The following is a 10,876-nucleotide window of genomic DNA, read 5'->3' as shown; positions in this document are numbered from 1 at the left end:
AGACAGGGTTTCTCTGTGTAGCCCTGGCTGTCCTGGAACTCACTTTGTAGACCAGGCTGGCCACGAACTCAGAAATCTGCCTGCCTCTGCCTCCCAACTGCTGGGATTAAAGGCGTGCGCCACCATGCCCGGCTAAGGTTAACTTCTTTGATTCACATATAAGAAGTTTGTTATGGCCACAGCACATAGGCAAGGTGTTTATCCTTGGATAATGTGGTTCAGTTTTGGGATTGTTGTTTTGTTTTGTTTTGTTTTGTTTTGTTTTGTTTTGTTTTGTTTTGTTTTGTTTTGCTTTGTTTTGTTAAATATGTTATGGGCATAAAGGAAGATGACCTAGGATGCTGAGGTCATATCCCTTCTTTTCTGTGACATAGAGAGAGAAGGGGCAAGTTAAGTCGAGAAGATGTATGTCTGGGGCCTGAAGGAGGACCTATTGAAGCTTACAAAAGGGTTCGGTAATGGGTGTAAGGAGGGGTTTGTGTGAGGGGTCTTGGGATGCTTCATGTAGGAGGTGAGCAAGAAGAGCATAGGATACCAAACATCCCTAGGAAGGACATGATTTCAACCTTGGTGGTGGGGACTGAATTAAGTGTTTCTATCTAAGGTGACTGACTCTGTGAACTGGAGCAATAGCTTGTCCCAGAAAAGTAACCTGAGGGGTGGACAGCTGGACCTTAGTGGGTGAGAGACCCCATATCCCTGGCCAGACAGAAAGTTCAGTAGAGTAGAGGTGTCAGCCTAGCTAGTGTGCAGAGACACACTATAGAGAAGGTCATCTGTGTATTGCATAAGCTTGGATTTAGGAAGAAGCATGGAGCAAGGCAGAGACCAAAGCCTGGACAAATCAATGTGAGCTGTCCTGGGACCCCTGGGGGAGGAATGTCAAGCGAGCTGGGTAGATACAAAGGTAGTGTCCAGGTAAGTCCAGGTAAGGGCAAAGATATTTTGAGACTGGGAATCAAGAGGAATGGAAAAGAGGGCACCCTTGAGATCTAAGACAGAAAAATGAGAGGTCCCTGGGGAGGTAGTGGAGAGGGGCGCATAGGGGTTGGGTACTAGGGGGTGAAGGAGAAACACTGCTGAATTAGAAAGTTGAAGATCCTGAACCAAGTGATATGTTCCATTGTTTGTTTGTTTTAACTGTGAGTATGGGAGCCTTAAAGGGAGAAGGCATAGCGCACAAAAAGCCTTTTCTTAAAAGAGCTGAAATAGGAGGCTTAAGTTCTCTGAGACTTTGGAGAGAGTGGGTATTGAGCCTGAGTGATGTAATTGGTAGGGTTTGGCAATGGATGGCAAGAGGAGACTGATACTTGGCTGTAGAGGAGCTATGGGTAGCCCATACTCAGGGACCTACATGGGAGGCCAGTAAAGAGAAAGACGTGTTGGGCTGTGTGGTTTGGAGGAGAAGGAGGAAGGGAAATGGCTGGCCAGCCTAGGGTCAAGTAGACTTGGAGAGCAAAAAGAAAAGAGGCTTTCACTTTAGGTAGAAGGTCCCTTTTCCAGCAAGGGGATTGGACAATTTGGTACCAGTAGGAAGGAGTAGGTAAGGGGAATACTCTTAAAGATACAGCTAAGTGGTGGGATTTGGTGAGGCTGGTAAAGGCTTTCTTCCTACCCCAACAATAGGGGAACAGAAAGGAGAGATGAGTCCCTGAAACCCCCATCAGGACTGAGTAGGTAGCCCTGTTGTCCGGAAGGAAGGAGATAGATTGTCCTGGTACTGTGATGACTTCCCAAGGCTCTCTGTTAGACATAATGATGATTGGGCATTGGGAGCTGAGACCTTTTCAACTGTCCATGGCCAGACCCTAGGAAGTCTGCTAGAGGGTAGTCTGGGCCAAGTCTTCATGCTGTGAGGGACATGGAGGTCAGTTAGCAGCCCACTATCCCTCTTGATGGCACCTTGGACATGGTTGGTGGGTTTGCAAGGTTCTGGTGAGGTTGTAAAATTAGATAATAAATGAGAACTCCTTAATGAAGGTAGAGGAATTAGTGGTATATAATGCCAATATATTTCTGAGAGAGTTCACTTAGTGAGAAAGGGAAATGTACCCTGACTAAGCATCCACTCCAGTAACTTCCCACAGGGGAGAACTGTGCCCACATTAGGACAAGTAGGGGGACTTAGAGAGGGTCTGTGGTGGAGCAGGAGCAAGAAACGGGAGAACTAAGGGTTGTCAGTAGCCTGAAAGTGGGCATTCAAGAGGGTTGATTTGGGTGGTCTCTCCTGAGGAGAGAGAAAGGAAGACCAAAGAGGTTGGAGAGGGAGAGAAGAGACTGTGGGTTGAAGCCAGTAGTGAGGGGGAAACTCATTAGCATGACTGAAAATAGTGGAGGGATCATTTGGTGTGGGCTTCATAGCTAGGGGGAGTTGGTTCTTTCCTTGCTTGGCTTATACCATGTGGTCACTTGTAATCTAGATGGGAGTGATGTCACATGGCAAATCCATCCTTTCCAACCCTAGCAAAGATGGCTGTCAGCCACGTGGCTGCTTCCATCCTGATGAGGGGACAGTGGTTAAGATGGCAACAAGCCATGTTTCCTTGAAGATCACCTATATATATAGACTTTTGACTATCAACCCTGGTGTTATAAGTTTTAAGTTAACCCGTTTGTTACAGACTTTATAGATTTTTAAATCATACCCAATATGCTTACAGATCTTGCAGTATGGAAAGTTTACACAATAGTCATAAACTAAAACCCAAAGAGTAGGAGCTGAATAGCGATAGTCATATTTGGGAATGGTCTGTCTATTTTGTTTTGCTCTCCTTTTCCAGAACATAGCTAGCCTGATATGGGACAGAGATTTTAGAGGAAACTTTTAAATAATCATGCTTGAATGTAGAGTAGGGGAAGCCATATCCCAATTCCAGAGCAAGTTTTTAATTGTCCTGGTACAGCATAAAACAACAGCCTAATACCACTCATACCTAAAAGAGAACTGAATCTGGGAAGCTGAAAAGAAAGAAGGCTTGCAGATGAGGCTTGGCCCTGGCTATAGATGAGGATGCTGCAGGAGGGAGCCTAGAGATACACCAGCCAGAAAGGAGTGGGGCTGGGGGAGGGCACCCTGCAGCTGACCTGCTCCTTTGATTTCTCCCCCTCCTGCTAGGCTGGCTCTCTCTTTACAACAAACTTAGAGACTCATCAACTATAACTTGAAAGACAGGACATTTACACAGTGTGTGTGTGTGTGTGTGTGTGTGTGTGTGTGTGTGTGTGTGTGTGTTTGAGGTGGGGGTGGGGACACAACTGGACGACCAGGCAAAAACAAACACAGCTTGGAGCAGAGAAAAGAGAAAACTTGATTGCAGGGAATGGGGAATCTCTTTTCACTTCCCCAGTTGCTCACAGTGTTTGTAAAGGTCTCGGATGTATTGGGATCTAGGATGCCATTAGGTGACCATTTGGATTGATTGGAAATTGAGGCCAAGTTTGATGGCAAAAGCAACTAAATTTGGGGTCCTACTGGTCAGGTACCAGGTGGAGAGGCTGGAGGTCAGAAAGAAGCATTCCAAAAGGGGAATGAGAAGGTATGGAAGACACAATAGATGCGTTGTGCCTAAAGAAACTATAGTATTGCAGCTGTAAGGGTGGAGGGACAGGGTCAGGTAGAGAGTGTCAACTGAGGCCTTAAGGAGGATACTTCTACCTCAGAGAGCACCAGAGCAGTGCTGGTCGCTCAGTGCTCACTTCCTTGGTTGGACTCAGGGAAGTGTTTACACCAAGCAAAGAGAAAACTTACCTGATGGCCACTGGTGGACGGAGTGCCCAGTGACTGATGAGGTCCTCAGGAGTGGAGCCTGGCCACTCTCCCACCTCAAGGAGTGTACACAGTGTAACATTAATATTCAATAACAAGACCAAGTGTGCCCAGATCAGCTGGATAATTGGCTTGTATAACATTCTTTAATATTTCCCCCCGACTTCTACAATGATTAGGCTTTGCTGTTATGCCATGAAAAATTATTTTAGAAGGAAGGAAAGAAGAAAGGGATGAGAAAGGGAAACAGGTTATTCCAGATTCTGAGGGACATTAGTGACCAGGAAGAAAACTGCACCCTGAGGGCTTTCCCTGGGCTCAGATCCAGGATGTTGCTGAAAGAGAAGTGACCCGGGGGCTTTTGGATGTAGACAACTGACAAGTATTCATCACAGACATAAGTAACTACCAGTAACCAGGGAAGCCCAAGTAAACGCAAGTAAACTTACAATATCACAGTGAAAGTACTGGATGAGAGGAAGTGGGGAGGAGGGCTCAGCCTGTTCAGTGTGGTCAGATTCTCTGTTCTTTAGAGATTTGGAACACAGACCCTCTTCCTCAGACTCTCCACTGCCTATTCTTGAACGCAGCCACCCTGGATTGTCATGCTACATCATCTGTGACCACTGGACATGCCCACTCCCTTATTGCCTTCTGGAGCCTGTTTACTCTCTGGAGGGTCCAGGGCTTGGCATCTTGCTCACACACCTACCAGGGTTTAGTACCTGTCTTCCTACCCAGGACCTTGAAGCAGTGCCTCTAGAAGCACTTTTGTGTGAGATAGAGGAAACAAGGTGGGAAAGAAAAGGATTTGTGTTTGCATCTGTAGTGCTAACTGAAAGGCCTACGGCATTCTTCTTACCTATAAATTTGTGTGGCTGTTTAAAAAGACTGACTGTTCTAGAGGTGTGAAGATAAAATGATCCCTCCATTCACCTTGGAGTGGCCTTGTGCTAGTATGTGTTGCCTTGGACTCCTGGGTGCTAAGTGTGTGTCTCTATGTGTGGAGTTATGTATGACTTTTAGTCTCTGTTAGTCTGGTTTACTTCTGACTTTCAGCACAAACTGTAGAGTGCTAGTGGGCAGCCTAGTGCTGGCTGGTGTATGGGATAACATCTGGCTTTCAAACTGAACTTCAAAATAGCACAGAGTTCGGGGCTGGGTGGCATGCCCGTGGTCTGCCAGTTATGCCAGCAGGGTAGGTGGAGCCCTGAGAAGAGTGAAAGTGTTTACAGGAAGTCCTTTCGTGGGTAGTTTTGGATTTTGTCTGTCCTGGCTTCTGTGAAGTCTAGCAAGGGTGGACAGAATGGCTGCCATGTCCCTTGGTGACCATCATCACCAGGTCACTTTCCTGGCCATCCCCAAGCCCAGCCAGTTCACTTCCACCTGCTTCTGACCCTTCCCAGGGTTTCTCCACTGGGTAGTGGAACTCAGAGTAAGCTGATAGTCTGAAGGCCAAATGTCACCTTCAGGGAGCAGTTTATGGTCTACCCTGCCACTGCCATCGCCCTTTCTCAAAAAGTTTCATAGCTGGCCATAGTAGCACCTTCTTCTCTTTTCCCGGGATGGCACCTGCCAAGACCAAATGACAGATCACGTCTTGGTCACTGAGACCCAGCAAGCGCTACACATGATAGAGGCTCAAGGAGTCCTAAACAGTGGATGCCACCAGGTCCTGACTGCAAAAGCACATCCTCCAAGAGGAGGGCCCTGCACAATGTTCCTGGGCGCCGGGTTCAAGGACCAGCTACAAGAAACTCAGTTTTGAATATCCTTCTCTCACCTGGATGATGAAGAGGATGTTTTAGAAGACACTGAAAATTCTAGCGTGGCCAGCATGTGCCAGCATGTGGAGTTGTGTGCCTATGTGTACCAGATGTATGAGGACCAGGAAGTGGGACAAGGATGGCCCAGGTCCCAAACCCAGTTCAAGGTCAGTCATGCTACAGGGCCCCAGGACTCATGTTAGTTTTGTGGGAAGAGACTTTCCGGTGTTTGCTTAGAATAGGTCTGTCTAGAACTGCTAGCCTGCTCCAGAGATCCCAGCAAGATCCCTTGCCAGTATCTGCAGGGTGAACATAGCTGCTGGGATTCCAGCAGTGTAGGAAGTGCCCCCTCCCCAGGATGGACCGCTGATTTACATTACCCTTATGTCTCAGCTTCACTCAGCTTTTATTCCCACGTAGTTTCTGCTTGCGCACACGTGATTTCCATAGCCATAAACAGCCTTGACTTATTTTCCATCCTAAAATTATAATTTAAGTAGCGTTTGAGGGTATTTTCCTCTGGAAAAGGTGAACTTGGGAAGATAGCCTCTGGTGAGTCCCAAGGGCACTCTACAAGCCTTCTTGCCAGTTCTTGCTAGTTCTCCAACTCCAGTGATGTAAAGAGCCTCCCCCCTCATGCCAGCCCCACACACACCCAAGGCTCGTGCTCTGGGAAGCACTTTCCCTCAGCCAAACCTCATGTGTTTCCTGTACTTCCAAAGTATCCAGACAGGAAGTGCTAAACCTCAGAAGGCAAAAATAGCTGACTCTTCCCCAAGGGCCATGGCCTCCAGACACAGAGCTATTGCCTGCCAAGCCCTGCAGCTCTGGGCCTACTAGGTTTTGTCGTTTAAGTGTGATCTGATACAAGTCGTTTCCAAAAGGACTAACATTAGGCCTCGGTCTGTGACTGCTTGGCTCAGGTGTGGTCCTTACACACAAGAAGATGTAACTAGAGCTAACTGTAGCCAGATGAGTGAAGAGGGGCTCAGGTTGGGTCCCACAACCCCCTAACGCAGGCTCTAGCCTCTAGAAACCAAAATACCAACAAGGCTTGATGCTATAGCTTTAACTGTCCACAGCAATGAGACAGCCCTGAGGGGAGGGGAATGGGTCCCAGGAGAGTCCCTGCCTGGGGTCTGACCTGGGACGTTGTCTTCACCATTTATCATGAAGATTCATTGCTGAAGGGCTCAGCTCATAATTCAGAGAAGGAAGAGACGGGGTTCTCAGCTTCAACATTGCAAACTTCATAGGCCAGCACACAAATCACGACCTCTGCCTCAAGCCCAGGATTTCATGCTCACCGTGACTTGTACCCCACTGGAGAAGCAGCAGCAGTGGCCTGAGGCTCAGTGCTCCCGGGAGGCACACACTGGTTGTGGGACCAGACCCACGCCAGGGTTTTCCTGGGTCTCCAGGTGAGCATGTCTTTCCTAACGTATTCTCTGCTATGGTTACTCATGGTCTGGATAAGGACACATGTGTATTGTTGTGGGGACAGGATCCAAAGGATATGTTGTCTAAAACAGGAAGGGTGGCTAGTAGTCAAGGCCTGAGACTGAAGCATGGCTTCCCTTGCAGAAGTAATGCACCTCTATTATACAAAATACGGTCGGGACAAAACAACAACAAATAAATACTGATTAGCACAGGGGTGGCTGTGAGGATGTCCTAAAGTTCCACATACAGGAAGTAGCAGCGGGATGGCGGGATGTGTAGTGACTAAACTTGGTGTTCCTGGTACTGATGGCCCTGGGTCATAGGCTGCTGAGGTAAAATCTAACTCTTAAGGGTGGGTCTAATAAAGTGAGTCATCCACAACTCGAATATCCTCAGGGACGGATGGCCCTACAGAGATGATGTCTTTGACAAATGGCCTACAGTTCACATTTCACTGCCTGCTCAGAGTCGTCCTGAGATGTGCTGAGTAGGAGTCTCCTTGGGTGTCCCGAACTTCTGGACACCAGTATGACATAATAAGAAATATGTATTTGGTCTCTGTCCCAGTTCCTGATTCAGCTCTGAAATCTTTTGGAATTTCCTGGACAACAGAAGCAACTTTTGCTTTTTGAGAAGATTCCCCCACCCCCGTCATCAGCCCACCCCACCCAACCAACCAAACAATGAGGCTGGGTTGGTATGTAATATGGTGCAGCCTAATTCTGTGGGGTAATATGTCATGTTCTTAGGGTTCTTGGTACACAATATGCATATACATCTGGCTGCTTGTCTATATACTTTTCTGTGTCCCTTAAAATAAACTGGAAAAGCACTTCGTGTTTCCCTAAGTTTATATGAGCCCAAAAGCAGATCATATGGGAAGCTAAGTCAGACAGAAACATGGGGAAACTAAGGGCCCAGTACCTGTAATAATGACTGAAGCAGAGTTTATGATATCAACCTAGAGTGAGTGCCAGAACCTATTTTCTCAGATGCCTACAACGCCTTGTGAATTTTGAAGCCTCTGACACTCTCTCCCTCTGATATTTGCACTATTCAAGAGAGCAGACATTAAGCGAAAGAGGGTGTTAAGTCACCCAAAACTACGGGCTACTGAGCAGGATATGGTCTTTCCAGCCAGCATTAACTTTGGGGCCCCTCACCACAGGCCTCTTTTTGATGACTTCCTACAGTCAGGGAGTCTAACCCTCCATAGGACCCCAGGGAAACCAGGGAGGCTCTGGGAAGACAAAGTTAACCTGTAGCAGGGCCAACCCCTCTCAGTTCTAGGGGAGGAATAAGCTGCTGAGAAACCCTTCAGTTGTCAATGGGTTGTTCTATGGACCTTATACCCAGCTCTGCAAAGATCCCACCCAGCCTTCCCCAAGGCCCTTTGTAAATGTCTCAGGCACAGTACAAAGCCAAAGACCTGTTCTTGAACCAGGAAACCTTAAGTCTTAGGTGCCAGCCTAGAATTTATAGCCATGCTTCTGATTTGTTAATACATTCATGATTTATAGACCTCTTCACATTTACAAACCTCAGGAGAAAGTACAAATTTGTACCCCAAGCAAACTGCCGTGGTTAGTATCACCCAAAATTCATGTGTCAGAAACTTTGCTCCCCAAATCACACATGCGTTAATGGTATTTAAAGGCTGGAATGAGGCAAGATTAGAAAGACAGGGAAAATGAAGAGATATGGGGAGAGAGAAAGAGTCCCTCACCCTTGCTGGCTGAGAATCTGTGTGTGTGTGTGTGTGTGTGTGTGTGTGTGTGTGTGTGTGTGTGTGAGACCTATATATAAAAAGGATTCCCTTGGCTTTTTCTTGACCCATTTCCATCTTATTCATCTGTATACTTGTCTAGTTCATCAGAAACCATCTACAATCTCATTTTGGAAGTAACAATTCCTTAGAATATTTGGTATAATAAGTATGCCAAAACATTTTAAACCTCTTGAACAATAAAATTTCAAGGGCCATAAAATCATGTATGTATGTATGTATGTATGTATGTATGTAATATATGTAAATATAAATCATTGTTAAAATACTTAAGTTTCACTCTGAAGATATTCTCAAACATTCTAAGCCACTTACACTCTCTTAACAACTCTTTCTCCCTCTTAATGCTAGTACTTAAAACTGCAATAAAACCATTTGTTTGTTTGTTTTGTTGAGACAGGATCTCCCTATTTGTCCCAGGCTGGCCTGAAACTCACTATGTAGCCCAAGCTGACTTTAAACTTGGCAATCCCCCTACCTCACCTTCTCAACAATTATCTTTTCCTTAATAAATTTTGAGTTTGCTTGATAGTGTCTTGTTTTGTAATTCTCTTCTGTGGTTCAAGTCCAGATCTCAGGTTCACTTAAGTACTGGTCTCTGAAAATGACTCCTCGAGCTGCTAGCACTGAGCCACAGTTCCCATTGCTACTGACAGGGCTTCTGGGAGACAATTGGGACTAGAATGGTTGGGTGTAGAGCCACCTTCAGTAAGCACCACAGATGACCTCTTGAGCATGAGGAGCATGCTGAGCCCTCTTCTTGAGGAGTCAGTCCCTAAATACTCCATGGGCTGTCTTAGGAGCCAGCCCCTCTCCTCCCTGCTGCCTGTGATACTTCCTGGCCCCAGAATTCTGGACCTGAATCAATAGCCAGCTCACGTGATTGTTGGTCTCCGCCAGCAAAAGGGGACTTGGCAGTGCACAAAAAAGACCCTGTCCCTGCCCCCACAGAGCCAGCAGTTTAGAGACAGTGCTGGAAGCCCTTAATAGAAAGACTTCCTGTGGAAGGGATAAGCAGACAGTGTGGGTGGGAGATGGGGGGATGGCAGAGGTGGGGTGGCCTAAAGCAGCCCTCAAATGGGGTAGGAATAGGGAGTCACAGACTACTATCATCTGAGCAGGACTGAATTTGATATTGCCTTCGGGTTTCTATTGCTGTGATAAAACACCTTGACCAAAGGCAACTTGGAGGGGAGGTTATTTTAGCGTATAGTTCCACAGCACAGTCCATCACTGAGAGAAGACAGGGCAGGAACTCAAACATGGCAGGAATATGATGGCAGGCACTGATGAATGGCCAGAGGTATGCTGGTTAGTGGCTTGTTCCTGTGGCTTGCTCATCCTGCTTTTTTTTATAGCACCCAGGACTAGCTTCTCAGGGGTGGCCACAATAGGCTAGGCTCACCAATCACAATCACCAGTCAAGAAAAAAACGTATCACAATTTACCTGCAAGCCAGTGTTATGGAGGCACTGTGTCAATTAAAATTCCCTCTTCCTAAGTATGCCTTTAGCTTGTGTCGAGATGACATAAAACTAGCCAGCACAGATATACAGTTTAGAATGGTGTCCCTTAGAAATTGTTGGGGTAAGGGGAAATAGGAAAAAGTACAGAGGCAACTGTGCCCAGCAGACTTGTAGCCTGGAATGACAATGGAATGGCTCCTCTTTGCGTCCAGGAACTTGTGAGTGGGCCTGAGTTCTTTCTGAAACCACTGTAGTTGAATAAGCTGAGTTTAGTTCTTGAAGCCTAGGCTACTACTGACCATATACCTATCCATTGGTGTAGCTCCTCTGTGCTTACACAACTCCCTTCGGGCTAGTACCTTCTAATCAGTGTCCTCATTGCAACCTGGTCTTTCCTTTCCGTGGCAGTGACCATAAGGATAAATTTCCTTTATATCATACAACAGCCACAGATAGACTCAGATTTTAAGTCTAGGCATTGCCAGTTGCAGCCTACATCATCAACTCTGTGACCCCAGCGTGTTAGAAAGCTCTCTAGGGCAACTTATCCAGCATCTCAGGTACTTGGCTGGATCTTGTTCTACAGTAAATGTCCAGGAATGTTTGAGGAATCAGGGTGACCATGGTGACATTTGCCTCCACCTCCTTA

The 10,876-nt window shown here is 46.6% G+C and overlaps 1 protein-coding gene across 1 annotated transcript in view; it reads right to left on the bottom strand.

The window, feature by feature from the left end:
- The window catches only part of Metrnl (meteorin like, glial cell differentiation regulator), a 36,415-nt gene that overhangs the window by 24,106 nt on the left and 1,433 nt on the right, over positions 1 to 10,876 (bottom strand). The window contains exon 2 of the mRNA XM_029483112.1: positions 3,749 to 3,822. The gene's annotated coding sequence lies outside the window, so the exon portion shown is untranslated. The remainder of the gene's footprint in view (positions 1 to 3,748; positions 3,823 to 10,876) is intronic.

Source organism: Mus caroli, chromosome 11 (genome assembly GCF_900094665.2).
Source record: "Mus caroli chromosome 11, CAROLI_EIJ_v1.1, whole genome shotgun sequence".
Lineage (NCBI taxonomy): Eukaryota > Metazoa > Chordata > Mammalia > Rodentia > Muridae > Mus > Mus caroli.
Note: the sequence above shows the minus strand (reverse complement) of the source record. Positions and strands in the feature narration are given on the sequence as shown.